The 11,730-nt window shown below is 50.6% G+C and overlaps 3 non-coding genes across 3 annotated transcripts; 1 reads left to right on the plus strand and 2 right to left on the minus strand.

Annotated features, from left to right (window-relative positions):
- Positions 1-124: 124 nt before the first annotated feature.
- On the minus strand, positions 125-198 carry TRNAN-GUU. The gene has a single exon. It is a non-coding gene; the product is annotated as a tRNA-Asn (tRNA).
- A 653-nt stretch (positions 199-851) lies between these two features.
- On the plus strand, positions 852-924 carry TRNAA-AGC. Its single transcript has one exon. It is a non-coding gene; the product is annotated as a tRNA-Ala (tRNA).
- Positions 925-5,525: 4,601 nt separating this feature from the next.
- TRNAV-UAC lies at positions 5,526-5,598 on the minus strand. Its single transcript has one exon. It is a non-coding gene; the product is annotated as a tRNA-Val (tRNA).
- Between the last annotated feature and the right edge of the window lie 6,132 nt (positions 5,599-11,730).

The following is an 11,730-nucleotide window of genomic DNA, read 5'->3' on the forward strand; positions in this document are numbered from 1 at the left end:
TCACACTTCATATTCCCTTTTCTCTCCTCAGTGAGATCTGAGCGTAACTAGTCAAAATGGATGCTAAAAATGAGTAGGTTATAAAAAGTCACAAGAGAAAAATAAGGCAAAAAAAAAAAGACCACGTCCCTGGGTGGGCTTGAACCACCAACCTTTCGGTTAACAGCCGAACGCGCTAACCGATTGCGCCACAGAGACCTATAGGTGGTAAGTGATCGTCTAGCAGTTACACTTACCTGCCCATGTGCTTTACCTGATAGGAAGTTCTAATAGCCAAAGACAAATGTGCTTTTTGCCAGTTTATACGCAAATTTACAGCCATATACCGGATCACGGGGGGCAGTATATAGTTAGGGATGAGCGACGCAAACTTTGGATCCTAGATTGGAAGTTGCTTCACTCAACACTTCGGTTTAATGCTGTACAGAGATCCGTCTTCGTATAACATTAAAATGTATGGCCTCCGACGAGGCAAAGTGAGTTATTCCCGAAATCTCTCGAGATTTTTAAACCGCAAAACCATTTTAAAACTTGGATCTGAACTCGGCGACTCGTACCTCCCTAATTATATTACCCGCCACCGTTTAACTTGTTTTTTGCATCACTTGTATCTTAACCCTTTGAAGTCAAGCTAGAAGTGTGACCAGGCTTGAAGAGGGGTTTGTCGTCTTTCACAAGTCTGTACAGTACGTAGACAATGACCGTTATGACTTGCGTTAACCCTTTCACAGTTTAGGAGCCGGGTTTCATGTGCTGTTGCGGGGACCCGTTAAACAAGCCATAGCCGTTCCGGAGAAAGCAGCATTCCTCAGACCTTGCTGATCCGCACACAAGCGGAGAGGCTGCCAGCAGGGGAATTAGCTCAGATGGTAGAGCGCTCGCTTAGCATGCGAGAGGTAGCGGGATCGATGCCCGCATTCTCCAACTTTTCCAACCCACCACAGTTATAAGACAATTTTTTACCATTATTACTACATAAACACAACACACAAACCATTTCACATAATTTTAGAACATTTTAGTGCTACAGACAAGAATCTCCAGCTTACCCATTATAATACAGTACTGTGATAAAGTTTTAGGCAGGTGTTAAAATGCTACAAAGTGAGAATGCTTTCAAAAATAGAAGTGATGATAGTTTATTTTCACCAGTTAAAAAGCAAAGTGAATCAACAAAAGAGGAATCTACATCCACTCAGTATTCGGTGGGGCCGCCCTTCACCTTCAGCATTACTTCTTCCAGATACTCATACACTGTTTTTGAAGGAACTCAGCAGGGAGGTGGTTCCAAACATCTTGAAGAACTAAGCACATATCTGAGGATGCAGACTTGCTCAAATCCTTCATGTCTCTTCATGTAATCCTAGACTCAGTTAAGTAGGGGCCATATCGTCACTTCCAGGACTCCATGTTCTTCTTTACGCTAAAGAATATTCTTAGGTGTTGGCCCATTTCCGACACCGGCGGCATATCGCTAGCATATGCCACCAATGTCTGATAGGTGCAGGTCCCGCTTCTGGACACATCTATCTAAAGCACGGAGCCGGCAAAGTGAAGGATAGCAGACCCGCCGCTCGGCTATTCTTGGCACTCCCATAGAGATAAATGGCGGGTGGCTACGCACTTTAAGTTCAGTTTGATTCTAGAGAGAGTTGTGGGTCCCGGAGGTGGGACCTGCACCTCTCAGACACTGGTGACATATCCTAGCGACATGCCACCAATGTCTAAAAGGGGCCACCCCCTTTAATGGCATTGGCTGTATGTTTGGAGTTGTCCTACCACAGAATACATTTGGAGCCAATCAGATGCCTCACTAAAACCTGCCTAAAACATTTGCACAGTACTGAATATCTACTCAAAACACAACTTCCAGTTGTAAAGCTCACCATCCAAAGGGTCTTGCATGTCCTCCTAAAAAACAAAAATTCTGGTTTATAAAAGTCAGTATATGATTCTAATATAACAAGCAGACACATTCACTTGAGTGCTGTCCGCGATTCGCATCCCACAGTCCGCACAGCCAAAAAAGTAAGTGCATGAACTACATTTATGTGGTTTTGTGGTTCCGCACCGTATTCAAGCAAATGGGTCTGCATCCGTGATACGATGCGCACACGGCCGGTGCCCGTATATTGCAAACCCGCTGTTTGCATGCCGCAATACAGGCACGGACCTGCGGATGTTTTGTCCATGAGCCCACCAGAAAAGATGCCCCAAAAATAATACACAATTTGACAAAAACTAAAAACCTGAATGTGTGGTCGTACCTCCCGGCTGCTTTCACACAGTCATTGTTTGGTCGGTATTTGATTTGTGATTTCCATCAGGGACTGCGAGCTAAAAGCGGGTGCGGGTCAAAACCACAGAACAGGAGCAAATCTTTTGATTATACCTTATTTTTGGGTACGATCCACTTCTGGTTTTGGCTCATAATCACTGTCTGAAAGCGGCCTCGGGCTTGGTTTACACATTCAGATTCCTCAATGCAGTTTTTGAAACCAAAGACAGAAAATGGATTTTAGGCTAGGGCTACACGACGGCAATAAGTCCGGCGACACATAGGGCACAACTACACTGCAACAATTTTCATAATCATAGTCTACGGTGTCGCGCTGCGACTGTTGCAGAAAAATCCATCTGTCGTGTCGCAGTGCGACACCATAGACTATTATTATAAAAATTGTCGCGCAGCCCTAGCCTGTGTCCTCACCTGATGGATCAAAGCCTCACGCGTTTTTGATCTGACACCTTGCACCCCTACCAATCAGCGGCGGGACTACGCACCGCCGTCCACTGTGCGGCTGGCTGCTGCAGCGCTGTTCCCGTTCACTTGAAGTCTGTGAGTGACAAAGGGGACTGGGCTGCATTGGGCGTGTATAGTTAGGTACTGGGCGGGGTTAGGGGCGTGACTTGGTGAAAAAAAAATTGCCGCTCTATGCGCACCGCTAATGTCGTCCCTCCTTTGGCTTTTCAAAGGTTGGGGGGCATACATTCACTTTAGTGTGGTGCGGAAGCGTGCACTACTGTGATCTGTGGTGCGGACCATTGAAGTCTAGGGTCTGTGAAAACCACGGACAGAGCACAGATGGCGTCCATGTTCTGTCAGTGGTTTTTATGGACCACTAGTTGAATTCCTCTAGCCGTCCACATGGAATACGGATGACACACGGATCTTCCACGGACGTATTCACATATCAAACACTGGTCATAAAACAGACACAGATGTGTAAATAGGGCCTAAAAGGGTCACTGAGCTTTCAGAAAACTTGATGTTAAAGCAACATAATATAGGTTTTGATCTGCGAGGGTCTGAATGCTGAGACCCCCACGATCGCCGCAGGAGACTGAATGGAGACCAGACTTTCTATAGAGCCGATCCCCCTCAGTGAGATGGGGATGCTTCTCTCTCCTCGTTCTAGCGATCGGTGGGGGTCTCAGCACTCACACCCCCACCCATCAAAACCTATATTATGTTGCTTTAATACATCAAGTTTTTGGAAAGCTCAGTGACCCTTTAAAAGGTTATTCCGGGGATATAATTTAAAGAGGTTTTCTACAAGTTTTACACTGATGAGCAATCCTCTGGATAGGACATCAGTATCTGAATGATGGGGGTCCGACACCCGGGACCCCCACCGATCAGCTGTTTGTGAAGGCAGTAGCGCCGCGGCCTTCTCTCTGCTTTTCCTAGGCTGCGTGACGACAAGTTGCTCGGTCACATGGCCTAGAACAGGGATCAGCAACCTTCGGCACTTCAGCTCTTGTGAAACTACAACTCCCAGCATGCTCCTTTCACTGATGTGAGAGTTCAGAAAACAGCCAAGCAAGTGTGCATGATGGGAGATGTAGTTTTTACAACACCTGGAGTGCCGGAGGTTGCTGACCTCTGGCCTAGGAGCAGCTCAGCCCCATAGAAGTGAATGGCGCTCAGTACGATACCAAGCACCGCCGCTCTATAATGTACGGCGCGGCGCTTGGTGAGCCGCCCGCTACTGTGAGCGCCGGTGCCTTCTCAAACCGCTGATCGTCAGGGGTCCCGGGCGTCAGATCAGCTAGTGATTTCCTGTCCGGAGGGTAGACCATTATTTAATCAAGGCTGGACGACCCCTTTAAACTAGAAATGGGGTCGGAGTGGAGTAAAGCAACAATCACTACTCACCGCTCCCACACCGCTGCTGATTCTCTCCAGTTCTCAAGCGCACCTGCATGGGGGGCGAACGTCTGCACTAACGGAAAATTCTTCACATACGGTGATATACTTTCTAAATAAAAGTATCTGATAGGCAGCAACACTAAGACGTCTGGTAGATGACACCGACTTAGCTACTTCCACGGTCCAGCGGGGGAACAGCCTGCCGGATCCGTGCTAATGCTAGCCCACTGTGCCGCCGGACGTCCGCTCCGGCCCCATTCACTATAATAGGGGCAGATCGGAGGTCCGGCCGCAGCACGGCAAACATGCCGAGAGGTGGTCGGACAAAAACTACACCACGCTGCGGTTTTTGTCCGGCCGCCTCTCGGTTTGTTTGCCGTGCTGCAGCCGGACCTCCAACCCGTCCCCATTATAGTGAATGGGGCCGGAGCGGACTGGGCACAGTGGGCTAGCATTAGTACGAAACTGGCAGGGTGTTCACTCGCCGAAACTGCCTGCCGCAAGTGTGAAAGTAGCCTTCACTTACTGCTGGCGGCCTATACTACAATATGCCGCCATCTTGACTGCGAGTCTCCATGGAAACGCAATAACTCTGGACGAGAGAGAGATAGTGACAGAGATAGTGAGAGAGAGAGATAGTGAGTGAGTGAGAGAGAGAGATAGTGAGAGAGAAAGAGAGAGATAGTGAGAGAGAGACAGTGAGAGAGATAGTGTGTGAGAGAGAGAGAGAGAGAGAGAGAGATAGTGAGAGAGAGAGAGAGAGAGAGAGAGAGATAGTGAGAGAGAGATAGTGAGTGAGTGAGAGAGATAGTGAGTGAGAAAGAGAGAGATAGTGTGAGACAGTGAGAGAGAGAGACTCTCTCTCTCTCTCTCTCTCTCTCTCTCTCTCTCTCTCTCTCTCTCTCTCTCTCTCTCTCTCTATCTGTTATATATAAATAGTCTATTAAATAAGCAAAATGGCGCCAAACGTGAGTAAATCTGAGGTATCTCCCCCCCCCCCCCCCTCCCCACTCCTTGGCAGCCTCCAGTCAGCATCCTGTCTACACTTGTCATATGGGAACATTCACCACATAAAACACTTCAGACGAACAAAATGTAGTAAATTTGCAAGAAAAAAAATAAATAAAATAACTTTACAAAAGCAGCAGCCCCTCGCTGTGCGCGCGCTCGCCGTCCAGAGCTCCGCTCTCTGAGGGAATCTCCCGCTGTCGCCTCAAACATTACCTCCTGGTCACACGTACAGCGGCCTCTGTAGAATGACGTCACGTGCCAGATAGAAAAATCTAAAATAAAGAGTGAAAATATGAGAAAAAGGCAGCAATAGACAAATAATATCATAATAACACAGTAATAATATGAAAGAAGAAAATCATGGTTCCACTGGGGCTCGAACCCAGGACCTTCTGCGTGTAAAGCAGACGTGATAACCACTACACTATGGAACCGCATAGAGGCAGCACTGCACAATCCAGCACATGAAGGTGAGACTCCTCCATGACGTCACAGCAGCAGCAGCGACTGTTCGGTGAGCGGCTCCTTCAGTCTCTGTATTCTGTATGACTACAGGCAGATCGTCCGGGGACCGCTCACCAGATGTGTATGGTATTACAACTCTCAGTATTTGGTACATGCTGGGAGTTATACTGTCTGCCATAACAGGTTTGCAAGTTACTATGCTGCTTGTAACTCACTGTAAAGGTGGCAGTGTGATCGTCCTTATTATGGGGACACTGAGACTGTGACTATAACGGGAGCACTGTGGATGTCACTGTTATGGGGGCACTGTGGATGTCACTGTTATGGGGGAGCTGTGGATGTCACTGTTATGGGGGCACTGTGGATGTCACTGCTATGGGGGCACTGTGGATGTCACTGTTATGGGGCACTGTGGATGTCACTGTTATGGGGGCGCTGTGGATGTCACTGTTATGGAGGCACTGTGGATGTCACTGTTATGGGGGGGACGACTGTGGATGTCACTGTTATGGGGACGACGACTGTGAATGTCACTGTTATGGGGGCACTGTGGATGTCACTGTTATGGGGGCACTGTGGATGTCACTGTTATGGGGGCGCTGTGGATGTCACTGTTATGGAGGCACTGTGGATGTCACTGTTATGGGGCACTGTGGATGTCACTGTTATGGGGGCGCTGTGGATGTCACTGTTATGGAGGCACTGTGGATGTCACTGTTATGGGGGCACTGTGGATGTCACTGTTATGGGGGACACTGTGGATGTCACTGTTATGGGGGCACTGTGGATGTCACTATTATGGGGGCACTGTGGATGTCACTGTTACGGGGGCGCTGTGGATGTCACTGTTACGGGGGCACTGTGGATGTCACTGTTATGGGGGCACTGTGGATGTCACTACTATGGGAGCACTGTGGATGTCACTACTATGGGAGCACTGTGGATGTCACTGTTATGGAGGCGCTGTGGATGTCACTGTTATGGAGGCACTGTGGATGTCACTGTTATGGGAGCACTGTGGATGTCACTGTTATGGAGGCGCTGTGGATGTCACTGTTATGGAGGCACTGTGGATGTCACTGTTATGGAGGCACTGTGGATGTCACTGTTATGGGGGCACTGTGGATGTCACTGTTATGGGGGCACTGTGGATGTCACTGTTATGGGGGGAACTGTGGATGTCACTGTAATGGGGGCACTGTGGATGTCACTGTTATGGGGGCACTGTGGATGTCACTGTTATGGGGACACTGTGGATGTCACTGTTATGGGGACGCTGTGGATGTCACTGTTATGGGGGCGCTGTGGATGTCACTGTTATGGGGGCACTGTGGATGTCACTAATATGGGGGCACTGTGGATGTCACTGTTATGGGGGCACTGTGGATGTCACTGTTATGGGGACACTGTGGATGTCACTGTTATGGGGGCACTGTGGATGTCACTGTTATGGGGGCACTGTGACTGTCACTGTTATGGGGGCACTGTGGATGTCACTGTTATGGGGGGGCACTGTGGATTTCACTGTTACGGGGGCGCTGTGGATGTCACTGTTATGGGGGCGCTGTGGATGTCACTGTTATAGGGGGGAACTGTGGATGTCACTGTTACGGGGGCGCTGTAGATGTCACTGTTATGGGGGCACTGTGGATGTCACTGTTATGGGGGCGCTGTGGATATCACTGTTATGGGGGGGCACTGTGGATGTCACTGTTATGGGGGGCACTGTGGATGTCACTGTTATGGAGGCACTGTGGATGTCACTGTTTCGAAGACACTGACTCTCACTGTTATGGGGGCACTGTGGATGTCACTGTTATGGGGGCACTGTGGATGTCACTGTTATGGGGGCACTGTGACTGTCACTGTTATGGGGGCGCTGTGGATGTCGCTGTTATGGGGGCACTGTGGATGTCGCTGTTATGAGGGCACTGTGGATGTCACTGTTATGAGGGCACTGTGGATGTCACTGTTATAGGGCACTGTGGATGTCACTGTTATGGGGCACTGTGGATGTCACTGTTATGGGGGCGCTGTGGATGTCACTGTTATGGGGGCACTGTGGATGTCACTGTTATGGGGGGCACTGTGGATGTCACTGTTATGGGGCACTGTGGATGTCACTGTTATGGGGGCACTGTGGATGTCACTACTATGGGGGCACTGTGGATGTCACAGTTATGGGGGCACTGTGGATGTCACTGTTATGGGGGCACTGTGGATGTCACTGTTATGGAGCACTGTGGATGTCACTGTTATGGGAGCACTGTGGAGGTCACTGTTATGGGGCACTGTGGATGTCACAGTTATGGGAGCACTGTGGATGTCATTGTTATGGAGGCACTGTGGATGCCACTGTTTCGAAGACACTGTGACTCTCACTGTTATGGGGGCACTGTGGATGTCACTGTTATGGGGGCACTGTGGATGTCACTGTTATGGGGGCACTGTGACTGTCACTGTTATGGGGGCGCTGTGGATGTCGCTGTTATGGGGGCACTGTGGATGTCACTGTTATGGGGGCACTGTGACTGTCACTGTTATGGGGGCGCTGTGGATGTCGCTGTTATGGGGGCACTGTGGATGTCGCTGTTATGGAGGCACTGTGGATGTCACTGTTATGGGGGCACTGTGGAGGTCACTGTTATGGGGGACACTGTGGATGTCACTGTTATGGGGGCACTGTGGATGTCACTGTTATGGGGGCACTGTGGATGTCACTGTTACGGGGGCGCTGTGGATGTCACTGTTACGGGGGCACTGTGGATGTCACTGTTATGGGGGCACTGTGGATGTCACTACTATGGGAGCACTGTGGATGTCACTACTATGGGAGCACTGTGGATGTCACTGTTATGGAGGCGCTGTGGATGTCACTGTTATGGAGGCACTGTGGATGTCACTGTTATGGGAGCACTGTGGATGTCACTGTTATGGAGGCACTGTGGATGTCACTGTTATGGAGGCACTGTGGATGTCACTGTTATGGGGGCACTGTGGATGTCACTGTTATGGGGGCACTGTGGATGTCACTGTTATGGGGGCACTGTGGATGTCACTGTTATGGGGGCACTGTGGATGTCACTGTTATGGGGGGAACTGTGGATGTCACTGTAATGGGGGCACTGTGGATGTCACTGTTATGGGGGCACTGTGGATGTCACTGTTATGGGGACACTGTGGATGTCACTGTTATGGGGACGCTGTGGATGTCACTGTTATGGGGGCGCTGTGGATGTCACTGTTATGGGGGCACTGTGGATGTCACTACTATGGGGGCACTGTGGATGTCACTGTTATGGGGGCACTGTGGATGTCACTGTTATGGGGACACTGTGGATGTCACTGTTATGGGGGCACTGTGGATGTCACTGTTATGGGGGCACTGTGACTGTCACTGTTATGGGGGCACTGTGGATGTCACTGTTATGGGGGGGGCACTGTGGATGTCACTGTTACGGGGGCGCTGTGGATGTCACTGTTATAGGGGCGCTGTGGATGTCACTGTTATAGGGGGGAACTGTGGATGTCACTGTTACGGGGGCGCTGTAGATGTCACTGTTATGGGGGCACTGTGGATGTCACTGTTATGGGGGCGCTGTGGATATCACTGTTATGGGGGGGCACTGTGGATGTCACTGTTATGGGGGGCACTGTGGATGTCACTGTTATGGAGGCACTGTGGATGTCACTGTTTCGAAGACACTGACTCTCACTGTTATGGGGGCACTGTGGATGTCACTGTTATGGGGGCACTGTGGATGTCACTGTTATGGGGGCACTGTGACTGTCACTGTTATGGGGGCGCTGTGGATGTCGCTGTTATGGGGGCACTGTGGATGTCGCTGTTATGAGGGCACTGTGGATGTCACTGTTATGAGGGCACTGTGGATGTCACTGTTATAGGGCACTGTAGATGTCACTGTTATGGAGGCACTGTGGATGTCACTGTTATGGGGCCGCTGTGGAGGTCACTGATATGGGGGGCACTGTGGATGTCACTGTTATGGGGGGCACTGTGGATGTCACTGTTATGGGGCACTGTGGATGTCACTGTTATGGGGGCACTGTGGATGTCACTACTATGGGGGCACTGTGGATGTCACAGTTATGGGGGCACTGTGGATGTCACTGTTATGGGGGCACTGTGGATGTCACTGTTATGGAGCACTGTGGATGTCACTGTTATGGGAGCACTGTGGATGTCACTACTATGGGGGCACTGTGGATGTCACAGTTATGGGGCACTGTGGATGTCACTGTTATGGGGGCACTGTGGATGTCACTACTATGGGGGCACTGTGGATGTCACAGTTATGGGGGCACTGTGGATGTCACTGTTATGGGGCACTGTGGATGTCACTGTTATGGGGGCACTGTGGATGTCACTACTATGGGGGCACTGTGGATGTCACAGTTATGGGGGCACTGTGGATGTCACTGTTATGGGGGCACTGTGGATGTCACTGTTATGGAGCACTGTGGAGGTCACTGTTATGGGGCACTGTGGATGTCACAGTTATGGGAGCACTGTGGATGTCATTGTTATGGAGGCACTGTGGATGCCACTGTTTCGAAGACACTGTGACTCTCACTGTTATGGGGGCACTGTGGATGTCACTGTTATGGGGGCACTGTGGATGTCACTGTTATGGGGGCACTGTGACTGTCACTGTTATGGGGGCGCTGTGGATGTCGCTGTTATGGGGGCACTGTGGATGTCACTGTTATGGGGGCACTGTGACTGTCACTGTTATGGGGGCGCTGTGGATGTCGCTGTTATGGGGGCACTGTGGATGTCGCTGTTATGAGGGCACTGTGGATGTCGCTGTTATGAGGGCACTGTGGATGTCACTGTTATAGGGCACTGTGGATGTCACTGTTATGGGGGCACTGTGGATGTCACTGTTATGGGGGCACTGTGACTGTCACTGTTATGGGGGCGCTGTGGATGTCGCTGTTATGGGGGCACTGTGGATGTCGCTGTTATGAGGGCACTGTGGATGTCACTGTTATGGGGGCACTGTGGATGTCACTACTATGGGAGCACTGTGGATGTCACTGTTATGGAGGCGCTGTGGATGTCACTGTTATGGAGGCACTGTGGATGTCACTGTTATGGGAGCACTGTGGATGTCACTGTTATGGAGGCGCTGTGGATGTCACTGTTATGGAGGCACTGTGGATGTCACTGTTATGGGGGGCACTGTGGATGTCACTGTTATGGGGGCACTGTGGATGTCACTGTTATGGGGGCACTGTGGATGTCACTGTTATGGGGGCACTGTGGATGTCACTGTTATGGGGGCACTGTGGATGTCACTGTTATGGGGGGAACTGTGGATGTCACTGTTATGAGGGCACTGTGGATGTCACTGTTATAGGGCACTGTGGATGTCACTGTTATGGGGCACTGTGGATGTCACTGTTATGGGGGCGCTGTGGATGTCACTGTTATGGGGGGCACTGTGGATGTCACTGTTATGGGGGGGCACTGTGGATGTCACTGTTATGGGGGCACTGTGGATGTCACAGTTATGGGAGCACTGTGGAGGTCACTGTTATGGGGCACTGTGGATGTCATTGTTATGGGGGCACTGTGGATGTCACTGTTATGGGGGCACTGTGGATGTCACTGTTATGGAGCACTGTGGATGTCACTGTTATGGGGGCACTGTGACTGTCACTGTTATGGGGGCGCTGTGGATGTCACAGTTATGGGAGCACTGTGGAGGTCACTGTTATGGGGCACTGTGAATGTCATTGTTATGGGGGCACTGTGGATGTCACTGTTATGGGGGCACTGTGGATGTCACTGTTATGGGAGCACTGTGGATGTCACTGTTATGGGGGCACTGTGACTGTCACTGTTATGGGGGCGCTGTGGATGTCGCTGTTATGGGGGCACTGTGGATGTCACTGTTATGGGGGCACTGTGACTGTCACTGTTATGGGGGCGCTGTGGATGTCGCTGTTATGGGGGCACTGTGGATGTCACTGTTACGGGGGCGCTGTGGATGTCACTGTTATGGGGGCACTGTGGATGTCACTGTTATGGGGGCGCTGTGGGATATCACTGTTATGGGGGGGCACTGTGGATG

Source organism: Bufo gargarizans, unplaced genomic scaffold (genome assembly GCF_014858855.1).
Source record: "Bufo gargarizans isolate SCDJY-AF-19 unplaced genomic scaffold, ASM1485885v1 original_scaffold_889_pilon, whole genome shotgun sequence".
NCBI lineage: Eukaryota > Metazoa > Chordata > Amphibia > Anura > Bufonidae > Bufo > Bufo gargarizans.